This window comes from Manis pentadactyla, chromosome 13, assembly GCF_030020395.1.
Source record: "Manis pentadactyla isolate mManPen7 chromosome 13, mManPen7.hap1, whole genome shotgun sequence".
Lineage (NCBI taxonomy): Eukaryota > Metazoa > Chordata > Mammalia > Pholidota > Manidae > Manis > Manis pentadactyla.
In genome coordinates this window covers 29693542-29705614 of record NC_080031.1, presented here as the reverse complement: position 1 = coordinate 29705614, position 12073 = coordinate 29693542, and positions in this window count along the sequence as shown.

Genomic DNA, 12073 nt, shown 5'->3' with positions numbered 1-12073 from the left:
TGCAAAATCTCAGGGCCAATATTACTATTACATGTGTATTTTTCTTTAAATTTACTTTAAAAGTTTTGCCTCATTTAGCTTATCTGTAAAAATCAGTTTAATGGATTTTTTGTATGCACATAAAAACAAATGCGTGGTTACATAATGAGAAATATACATTCATGTATTCATGTTCCATATTAAAGTGTCTGGGGACCTCCAGTAGCATCCATTCCACTCTTGGTGAGAAAAGCTACTCTAAATCTGTAGCTTCCTCTGTTCATGCCCCACTATCCTTTGAAAATGTTTAAATGTGACACAAAGTTGAGAAACACTTGCCTGCATTCTCCAGCACTGCAGCACCTGATGGTGTCTTCCACCTTTCCCACCATGCCACGTTTGCTTTCTGAGGACTCTTCTCACCTTACCAATTTCTGTTCTCCTTACTATACTAAGGACATCTTCTGCATAAATATTGCTTCAATATAAGTTGGATTGATGTGAAAGAGCTTATTTCCTCTCTAATCATTTAACCACAAATTCTTCATCTAAGTGTTTAATTCAAGACAGGAAGAAGAATTGGAAGAAGATCTCATGAGGATAAAATCCTCTCCTTCTCTTGGACGCCAGATGGAGGGAAGGTGGAGACTGAACACCAGTGATTGAAGTGACTCTAGCACAGAAAAGGAAAATACTGAAAGGGGCTCTTTATATTAGAGGTTGAACACAGATTGTTTACAAAGCCAACAGCTGGCAGATGTACCCTATTAGAGAATCTGGTCAGCAACCAAGAGGTTTCCCCAGCTCCACTGGGGCCTGGGAAACAAGGATCAAGGTGTTCCACTCAAGAGAATGGCTTTGTGACGATCTGGGATTGGACAAGAGATTACAGGAGATGTCACCCCGTAAGAGTCTCTTAAAATGTTCATGTGGGGAAGAGTCTACATATCCTACAGTCTAAAAGTTTTCAAACTTTTGTAAACAACTATATCCTTTAAACAAAATTCCTCTTGGAAAACCAGATGAAAGCAGACATGCTCTGATGGAAGTGGGAAACAATGCCTGAGTCTCACCGACGGAACTCCCCTTTACCCCCTTCTCTTCTCTAGTGAAGTCTCCAATTTCTGTGGAACAATGAGGGTTCAGTGGAGTTGTTCACGGTTGAGTTTGTTCTTCTCGATTCTTCCCCCCGCCACAACAAAGAACTAAAGGACAGAGAAACAGTAGTGAAGCAGAGTGAAAGTTTTATTTGAATGCACTCCAAGGGAGGAGCAGGCCAGAGTCAAGGTAGATAAAGGCAGGTTTACTTGAATAAAGCAGAGAGGAAGGGGAAGCTCATTGAACTCCTGCTCGGCATCATGTAAATCCCTTGCCAACTCCCAAAGTCAGGGTCACCTGGTGTCCACTGTCCACTTGGATCTGCACAGTGTGGGAACTAAATCCCTACCACCCGGGTTTTGGGGAAGCTGCAGAGCACTGGATGGAGTGAGATTATGTTGAGAACTTCCCAGAGGCAAAGAAAGGAGATTTTCAGGCAGGCTACTAGAGAGCACAATCACACAGCTGTTGTCCTGTCTGAGTCATCCAGGTGATGGGAGCTTAAAAGTCCAAATCAGAGCTCTCAGCAGCCCCTCCCTACTTATCTGGAATAGAACAGAGAGAGTGAAACACTCAAAGAAAGGGGAGTGCGGGCAACCTCAGACAGGAGACTCACTTAAGGGTTTAGGGTCTGGGGTCTTATGGAGCCTTTTGTGATAAGGGTCAGCATAAGGCCTGATGTATACAGGTGATTTATAATTCCTTTGGAGTTTTCTCTTAAGAACAGAGTTATTAGGGGACTGTGTTTGTTTGAACTTTAGCATTCTTTGCCCATATGGGTGTATTTACACGTCCAAGGTCTGTCTCCTGCCCTGGTTACAAAGTTACTTGATTAGGGGCTGGAGGAAGAGGAAAAAGCAGCATATAGGTTAACTTCAAGAACAAGCTGGGCCTTTTTTGCAGGCTAAGTAGATTTTACAATGGCATGACCCTTGTCCTATTTCCCTGCTGTACTTCATCAGGTAGGGCCGAGAAGTCCCTTGATGGTTCTCCTCTTTTCTGGGGAATATCCAGACATTTCAAGTTGCTCTTGGTTTTTGAAACCTTAACTCATTAACTCTGTGAGACCTTTCTGGCTCTCTGGTTTTATCTGAGTAACTCTTGGAGTCCCTTTTAGTGGGCTTTACCAGCTTTATCCTCCACCCCTCTCACACCTGTGTTTCTGCCTAACAGAGTGAAGCTTGAAACTCATGTATTTAATCCACCACCCTGATTGTCCAGATAAAGAAACTAAAGGACAGAGAAATGGCCTTGAGGCCTCAGGTCATACTTCTGTGGTGACCTGAGGACAGGCATTGGATGGTGGGTGGGTGGGGGTGGGCAGAGCATTTGGAGCTTGGACTAGTACCTGCTTTTCCAGGTCTGAGTCCAGAGCTCTTGACCCAAAAGCTCTAAGTGTTTGGTTATAACTTCAGGGATGCTGATGTGGATTGGAAACTGATTACTTAAAATAGCTTTTGTTAAATTCCTTCCTAAAATAAATAATTTTAAATTAAGTTTGGTTAAGCAGAAAACATCAAAGATGCATATCGTCCTGAATCTTAAAATTTCTAGTTAGTTATTTATAGCAGAGTACATCCAACTTCTGGATTATAGTGCTAAAGTGTCATCTATTTGTGAGTACAAGAAAAAACATAAAAATCTAGAACAAAGAGCTGGGGATTAAATTCCAACTAAACACTAGCAATGCCTGGACTTTGCATAGTTTCTAAGAAGCTAAAAAAATGTAAAATTATATTGCTCTTCATGTCCAATTTTTTCCCTCTATTAGCTTCTTCTATCCCCATTTGGATGTAATTTTGTGGGTATTATTCTTTTTCCCTTTATCCCCTGGGAGAATGACAGACTTGAGAGGGCTCTTGTGAGTGGCTGCCAGCAGACTCTGACTATGCCAAACAGGCAAATTATTTCCATGGTTTCTCAGTCACTTCATGCTGGCTGCTCTGTGAAAAGAGTCAAGTATGTTTGTGTTTTTCCTTATTAAATCCATTCTTGGAATTTCAATCTTGCTTCATATTTTTTATGCTTGGAAATCTAGTCTTTTTACTTTTATAATTCAATTTGAGTGTCAGATCTAAGTTTTTCTTTTTTTGGACCTACAAGTCTTGTAATGGCCTTTAACCAGAAACTTTATATATTAATGCTGTTTTGTTTTGGGGGTAACATGAGGGAAAGATCTGTTCCATCATGTATTCTGCCTACATATGGCTACATGGTAGCTTTACAGATAACCACTGTGTGCCAGAGACCTACCAAGCACTTTGTGCCTATGAGTCACTCCAATCCTCATCATTACAGTCCAGGTGGAAATGATTGATATGTAGGCTTCAAGCCACTCATTAACATGGGTCTGTGTGATTCCAGTCCCCTACTAAGCAGTCTTGACGGTGCTCCTGTCACCAAACATGACACACACACTGAGTATAAAACTTTTGCCCTAACGGAAAGAAATTGTGAGGCACTAGGCTGGTTACATTAGTTCTGTCATGTCCACAATAATATATATGAAGGACCCCCACTCATAAGATGGCAAACTTCCTGCTTCTCTTCTGGGTCCTCGGTTCCCACCAGTGCCACCTGAAGCCCAATCACCTCTCTCCCCCCTCCCACTCCCAGCACCTAGCCAATAGCCACCAGCCCCATAGAAGTAACACCACAATCACCCCATGCCCCTTCCTATATAACCCAGCACCTTTCCCTAATAAAGCGGAATTCTCCGGTGAATTGCTGCTGTGTGTCGCTCCTTTCCTTTCATTGGTGCCGAAACCCGGGAGACGGGACACCCCAACTGGGCCCCGTCTTCCCCCGACACTAGCAGCAGCTTGCCCTCGTCCTCTTTTTCCGGCGCTGGCTCCTCACACTCACCACTCCTCTCTGGCCTTTAGGTAAGTTTTCCCACAGAGTGGGCCACTCTTCTCCGAGCTATCGCAGTGCCATTGACCGTGATCGTCCGGCAAGGCCCTGACGCTTGGGGACAAGGAGGGAATTCTCCCCGCCTCCGGCCTTCACGGCTGCGGTGGACCCTCAGGCCCCTCCTCCAACAGCCATAAACGAGGTGACTCCTTTGCGGATGAGAACGCTCCCTTCCCCCCCTCCTTACGTTCCTTCCGCCGAAAACTCCTAGTACTAGGTACCTCGGACCCCGGCACTCTGCCTTCTTAGAGAAGTCTGGGTGACGACCCACACCTCCTAAGAAACTCTGACTCGTATACGAGTTTCCGCAGACCACCAAGGATCATCGGGGACGCCCTTTGTCTCCTTGCGGTCTGCTCCTGGTCCGAGGGTCTCCGTTCATCTTCCCGTTTGTCTCCTTCTCTGTCCTTTAGCCACGGGAGCCTCCTCATCCTTCCCTGGAAGCTCACCTCTTGAATGCCTGCTCAAGCATCTAGCCACCCTCTCCCTGACGCCTGATATAAAACCAAAACTTCTCCGCAAATACTGCTTCCAAGAATGGCCGACATACCCCCTAGACAATAACAACCAATGGCCCGCAGGGGGGACTCTTGATCCTAACATCACTCGTGATCTCTTTAACTACTGCCAGCGCCTGAAAAACTGGAAGGGGATTCCCTATACCGAAGCTTTCCGCCTCCTCCCCCTGCCTCCCCCCAAGTTCTCCTAGCCTGCAAGCCGTCTCCCCGGCAAAAGCCTCCCTTTCACTCCCTTCCCCCTCCTACAACCCCTCCGCCCTCTTCCGCGGTCGCCTCCCCCTCCTCTCCCACAACAGCCCCTCCCCCTTCCTCCACCACCATCTCCTCCCCCACCTCACCCCCCTGCAGTTCAAGCCTGAGCCTTTCAGCCCCTCTCCAACTAATTTCCAGGAACCTCCTCTGTCTTTGCCCCCATCACCTGTTTCTCCCCCACAGACTGAGCCAGAACCCTTAAGCCCTCCTCAGAGTCAGTCCCGAGGGCCTCCCAAAATTATTGCCCCCCTTCGAGAAGTAGCAGGATCTGAAGGCATCATGCGCGTTCACGTCCCTTTCTCCTTAGGAGATTTAGCCCAACTGGAGAAATGCCTAGGTTCCTTTTCCACTGATCCCACGACATATATCAAGGAGTTTCAATGGACCCTCCAGTCATACAGCCTCACACATCATGACATTTTCATGCTCCTGGCCAATACCCTCCTTCCTGAAGAGCGCAGAGTTGGGGACTTCACCCAAACGCATGCCACCGAAACCCACAGGACTGACCCCACCTATCCCCCTGGCCCCACCGCTGTCCCCGAACAAGACCCACACTGGGATTATAACACCGCCATGGGTCTCCGCTCTCGAGATATTTTTGCCTCCTGCTTAATAGCAGGTCTGAAAAAGGCAGCTCGTAAAGTAGTCAATTTTCAAAAGCTCCAAGACATAATTCAAAGTAGGGAGGAGACACCATCTGAGTTCTTAGACAGACTCACTCAAGCCCTATTACAGTATACCAGCCTGGACCCAGAAACGCCTGACGGAAGACATGTCCTTATGACATACTTCCTAGCTCAAAGCTACCCCGACATTAAAGCTAAACTTAAAAAGTTAGAACAGGGCCCCGCTACCCCACAGACTGAGATCCTAACAGTTGGCCTTTAAAGTCTTCCATAACCGGGAGGAGGAGAAAGAAAGTTGTAAACAAAAGGCTGATCAGGCCAATTTCCAAATTTTGGCCCAGCTGATAAAACCACAACCTGGGCGCTCTTCTACAAACAAGCCCCCCACAGGAGCTTATTTCAAGTGTGGACAAGAAGGACATTAGTCAAGGGCTACCACCCCATGCCCCAGATACCACAAAAAGGGCCACTGGGGGTCTGATTGCCCAGCCACCCAAAGGGGAGGCTGGACGAACAACCCTCACCCTAAGCCCGCCGTAGTGGTGCTGGCAGAACAAGATTGACGGGGCCCGGGGGCTTCTCGCCCAACCATTTCCATCACCAAACAGGAGCCCAGGGTTACTTTAACAGTAGACGGTTGCCCCATCTCCTTCCTCCTAGACACAGGAGCCACCTTCTCAGTCCTGCGGGAATACCGGGGCCCTACTATGCCTGCCATTACTCCTATAGTTGGGGTAGGAGGTAAACAGATTTTCCCATTAAACCCCCCCCTTTTACGCACAATCCAAGACAATCCCATACCTTTCTCCCACTCCTTCCTGGTTATGCCCCAGCGTCCCATCCCCTTACAAGGACGGGACATCCTTTCTCTCCTCCATGTTTCCATAACTATATCCACTCCCACAGCCCCCAGTACTCCCTTTCTAATGGCCCTCATAGCTGATGGACCCCCTCTACCCAATGAAAGTTCCAGTTCCGCCCTCATACACCCTGTAAATCCCAAAGTTTGGGACATTACAAGCCCCTCCGTGGCTCTATGTCCTCCTGCCTCGATCAAATTATGTGACCCCTCTCAGTATATCTGTCAGGCCCAATATCCCCTAACCACTTCAGCCCTCATAGGCCTCCAACACATCGTTCAAGATCTTTTAAACAAAAATTACCTCAGACCCACTCACTCCCCATTTAATACCCCCATATTAGCTATTTAAAAAAACCAACAGATCTTTCTGCTTTGTCCAAGACCTTCACCTCATTAACATGGCCATCGTCCCTATCCATCCCTTAGTCCCAAATCCATACACCCTTTTATTGCAATCCCTGACTCAGCCTCCCACTTCTCAGTCCTAGATCTCAAGGACACATTTTTTTCTATCCTTCTGGACCCCTCCTCCCAAGATTTTTTCGCCTTTACCTGGATGGACCCATACACAAGACATTCTGAACAACTCACTTGGACAGTTTTGCTACAAGGCTTCCGAGATAGTCCATATATTTTTGGACAGGTCCTAGCTCAAGACCTCAAACAGTTTCATCATGATCACTCTGAGTCCACCTTATTACAATACATGGACGATTTTCTACTCTGCAGTCCCTCGTGGGAACAATCTCAACTTGACACTGCCTCCCTACTTAACCTTCTAGCTTCCAGAGGTTACCGGGTATCCCCTGTCAAAGCTCAAATCTCTTCCCCTTCTGTCACTTACCTCGGGATTCTTCTATCTCAACAAAGAAAGTCCATTACCTTAGACAGAAAACGACTCCTCTCTGACCTGCCTGTTCCCAAAACCAAGACAGAAATCCTTTCCTTTCTAGGCATGGCTGGGAATTTTAGAGCGTGGATCCCTAACTTCTCCCTGTTGGCAAGACCCCTATACAACCTCAGGAAGGGCCCCCCTGAAGAACCATTATCCTCCTCACCCCGACACTCCTTCATTAAGCTCTGTGGAGCCCTTGTGGAAGCCCCAGCTCTCCATCTTCCTGATTTGTCGAAGCCCTTCTCATTATACATTCATAAGAGGTCCAGTCAAGCTCTAGGAGTCCTAGGCCAACATTATGGCCCATCCTTTGCCCCAGTAGCTTATCTTTCCAAGCAATTAGACCCCACAGTTTGGGGATGGGCCCCCTGCCTACGGGCATTAGCCGCTGGACAGCTCTTGCAGAAGGAAGCTCATAAACTGACATTCGGGGCGCCCCTTACCATTCTGTCCCCACATCACCTAAAGGATCTCTTAACCTACAAAAGTTTACAGACTCTCCCTCCCTCCAGACTCCTGACCTTACTGTCCTCTTTCCACCAAAATCCCGTTCACCCCCTTTGCCATCCATACCTGAATCATGACTTTTTCCTCCTTTACTGCTCCCTCACTCTCTCTCACTTTTTTTCCTCATTCCTATTGTCTTCTCCGCCACCCCAGCCTCCTTTGTATGACGATTCAAAGTCAGACAGACTTACACACAACATCAAACAAAAATTACTGCCCATCAGGCTGCCCTCTGAAAGGCTGCTCCGAGCCTTTATACCTCCACTTTCCTCCCTCCACCGAAGTGTTCACTAGCAGCTACCTTTATTCTCCCTACCTCTGCTTCCTCTATGACCAAAAACAAGCCTGTTGCAGATGATGGCCAGACACCTACAGGGATGTCCCTACCGGTCTTGCGCCATTCACTACATGGGTAACTCCTGGTACCTACAGTATTACTCCTCCAACCCATTCTCTTCAATACTAACAGACCCCTTCCTTACCTGGCTTTGGCCCATTGCAGGCCCTATAATAATCATTCTCCTCACCTGTCCCTTCTTGCATTGTAAAGTTTATCAAATCCCAAGTTAGTAAAATCTCTAATCAAACTTTCAACCAGCTTTCACTCAGGAACTACCAGCTTTTAGCCACAGAAGATCCCTCACCCTCACGTAACCTCCTCACCGCACGCTGAGATAGACCCCTCTCTCCGCTCGAAACTGTTCCTGGAAACAATGGCTGCGGATGCCTGGCTTCTGGCACCCGTATCCTCTTGGCACCATTAGAATCAACAAGTCCTTGACCTATGGTTACAGGGAACCTTCATTGATTTCCAACCTGAAGAAGTCCACATCTACTCGTCCTTACTGTGGGGAGTCCTATCAACCCTTTCCTCCCGGTCCTCAAGCCTTACTCCCTTCTCCACCCCTGTTCAGCAGGAAGCAGTCAGAAAGAAAGCAACGTCCACAACCCCATAGAGGAGAAAGGGGGGAATGAAGAACCCCCACTCATAAGATGGCAAACTTCCTGCTTCTCTTCTGGGTCCTTGGTTCCCGCCGGCACCACCTGAAGCCCAATCAGCCCTCGCCCCCCTCCCAATCCCAGCACCTAGCCAATAGCCACCAGCCCAGTAGAAGTGACACCTCAATCAGCTCATGCCCCTTCCTATATAACCCAGCACCTTTCCCTAATAAAGCGGAATTTTCAGGTGAATTGCTGCTGTGTGTCGCTCCTTTCCTTTCAATATACATGCCACCACCCTGTCCCTCAGGCCTGCAAGAGATGTCCCCTTCAAGCTACCACTCAATCACCCTTATTTCCTTTACCCAAATTCATGATATCTGTTTATAGTTACTACCTTAACTTAGTAGGTGTTACAAGTGATTTTTGAGTGAAATAATGAGTGAATAAATCAGTGAATAAGTAGGTACTAAATGACACAAATAAAAGGCAATTTCTCATAAATCTCAGTTGTCTGCAAAAAGTCTCATGTCCATGGTTAGATTTTTATTTCTCTTATACTTCTTAGATTAAAATTATTTAAACTCCCTTGGAACAAATTTGGGTATACTTGCTGAGAGAAGGTCTTTGTGGGAATTATATGGAATTTATATATAAAGTATGAAAATCATATGTATAAGCACTTTTGCCTTGATGGTTTGTTTATGGTTCATGATCGTAGTCAAGACAGAAACAGTAGCCAAGACAGAAAGAGATTCTGTGTTCGTTCACCATGAGGATTTGTTCATTATCCTTCAGGAGGTGAAACTGTTGAGAGTTGGACTTAATTAATGATTGTGCATGGAAACCCCAATATTGTTAACAACCATTTTATCAATAAATATGAGAGATGCCTTCTCAGCAACACTCTTGCGCTGTCATGCCTTGAGTCCCCTGGCTGGTCCTTAAGATCTTCGACGAACAATCGCGTCTCTTCCCTCATCTGCGGGTCAGAGACAGGGAAGGGACCAGACAAGTGGCGCCTGAACAGGGACTTGAAAGATGGTCAAAACTGAGGGCGGAGAACCTCCGCTCGGTGGCACTTGCAATTCTAAGGCGGGGAAAGCTCCGAAGATCGTCGATCCAGTAAGATTCCCAAGAAATCGCGCGTAGGGAACAGGATCGAGACATCAGGGACACTAAAATGGGCCAAACTGACACTAAAGCAACTAAACCGGAGGATTATTTAAAATTACTCCGTGCCCTCCTAAAAACATCAGGAGTGAAAACTTCTAAAAAAGATTTTGCTCAACTCTATAAGTATATTAAAAAATATTGTTATTGGCTACCACCACAAGGGACACTTAAACAAGCTGATTGGGATAATGTCTTAAGAGATTTTTAAAAAGCTCACAGGCAGGGAGCTGTTTGGTCTTTATGTAATTTGATCACTCTCACCTTGCAGCCTTTGCAAACTCCCCCACTGTCTGAAACTAAGTCAGATACACATCCGCCACTGTCTGAAACTAGGTCAGATACACAAGAGGGTGAGAGAGAACTCTTAGATGATGTGGAAAAATCAAGCAGGCAATCTCCATCCCCACAACTACCTAACTCCTCTTCATCCTCCTCTTCCTCTTCTTCAGAGACCGATGATGAGAGTTCTGTTCGTTCCTCTCATCATAAAAAATCCCCAGTCTCTGTTCCTGCAACACCTGCCTTCGAGGCAGGAATACATAAAGCCCAGAGGGAAGGAGATTTAGATGCTTACCTGACACCCTTAATAGCACCAGTTAGTTTAACTCCTTTTGGGCCAGGTGAGGATCCTGACTTTCCACAAGGAGGGGTCAAAGCACTTTATACACCTATTCCTTACAAGATATTAAAAGATTTTAAACAGGCTATTTCTTCATATGGTACTAATTTTCCATACGTTGTGGGTCTCTCGAGGGGGTTAGCAGAACAGGAAAGGATGATTCCTCATGATTGGGATTTGTTGGCTCATACTTGTCTGGACTCTTCTGAGTTTTTACAATTTAAAACCTGGTGATGTGAGGAAGCAAAAGCTCAAGCTTTGAGAAATCAGGGTGACAATCCTCCAATTCTTGTGACTGCTGAACAATTAGCAAGACAAGGACACTGGCTGCAGATAGAGAGACAAGTTAGATATGAAGACATAGCAGTAACACAAGTAAGTTTGTGTTGCTTCAAAGGCTGGGAGAAAATACAAGCAGCTGGAAAGCCTGTCTTGCCATTTAGTAAACTTAAACAAGGGCTTAATGAGCCCTATGTTGACTTTGTTGTGAGATTGCAAGATAATTTGAGAAAAACAGTAGCACATCCAGAGTTGAGAAATCTTTTGTTACAGATGCTAGCCTATGATAATGCAAATACAGAGCGTCAGAGAGTTCTTAGACCTTTAAAAGCCACAGGAGCTAGGATGGCGGATTATATCAAAGCCTGCGCTGATATAGGTTCTCCTACATATCAAGCTAATTTACTAGCAACTGCTATGAAAGGAAAGTCAAGGAGAAATGCAGGAAACTTAAACTGTTTTGATTATGGCAGACAAGGGCATATGAAAAAAGACTGCCAATTGCAGAAGAGAACAAAAGGGTCAAATTTTAAAAATAAACTGCCGTCTGTTTGCCCAAAATGTAAAAAATGGAGACATTGTTCTAATGAATGTCGTTCAAAATTTGATAAAGATGGTAATCCTATCAATGAATCTCAGCCTTTAAACCTCCAATCGGGCCAGCCTCTGAGGTCCTAGAAAATAATACAGAGGCATCCTCTCCAAGTAAAAGAACATGGCATGATTTACAAGCTGCAACTAAAGGAAGTGCTGCTGTAGTTCTTGCCTCTTCTCAATCTGTATATTTACACCCATCACAAGAAATTCAATTACTTAGTACAGGAATTTTTGGTCCTTTACCAGCCAATTCTGTAGGATTACTTTTAGGCCATAGTAGCTGGACTCCAAAAGGATTAATAGTAAAACCTGGAGTTATTGATCAAGATTATATGGGTGAGATTAAAATAATGGTGTCATCTGATAAGGAATTATATATACCTCAAGGAGAAAGAATTGCTCAATTACTTTTACTTCCCTATCTCCCACCTTCAACAACACCTTATGAGAGAGCACAAGGTGGATTTGGAAGTACAGATAAACAAATATGGCTTAATACAAAAATTACATCTGACAGACCTCAATGCAAGATCAGTATTCAAGGCAAGTCTTTTACAGGATTGTTGGATACAGGAGCTGATGTATCTGTAATTGCTCTTAAATATTGGCCAAAAAATTGGCCCAAACAAGAGAAGCATATTCAAGTTTCAGGTATTGGTACAGCTTCTCAAGTATGGCAAAGTTCAGCTACCTTGCATTGTCTCGGTCCTGAAAAACAATTAGCTTTGTTAAAACCTTTCATTGTTGATGTAGCAATTAATCTCTGGGGATGAGATTTAATGCAACAATGGCATACTACATTGTCTTTTA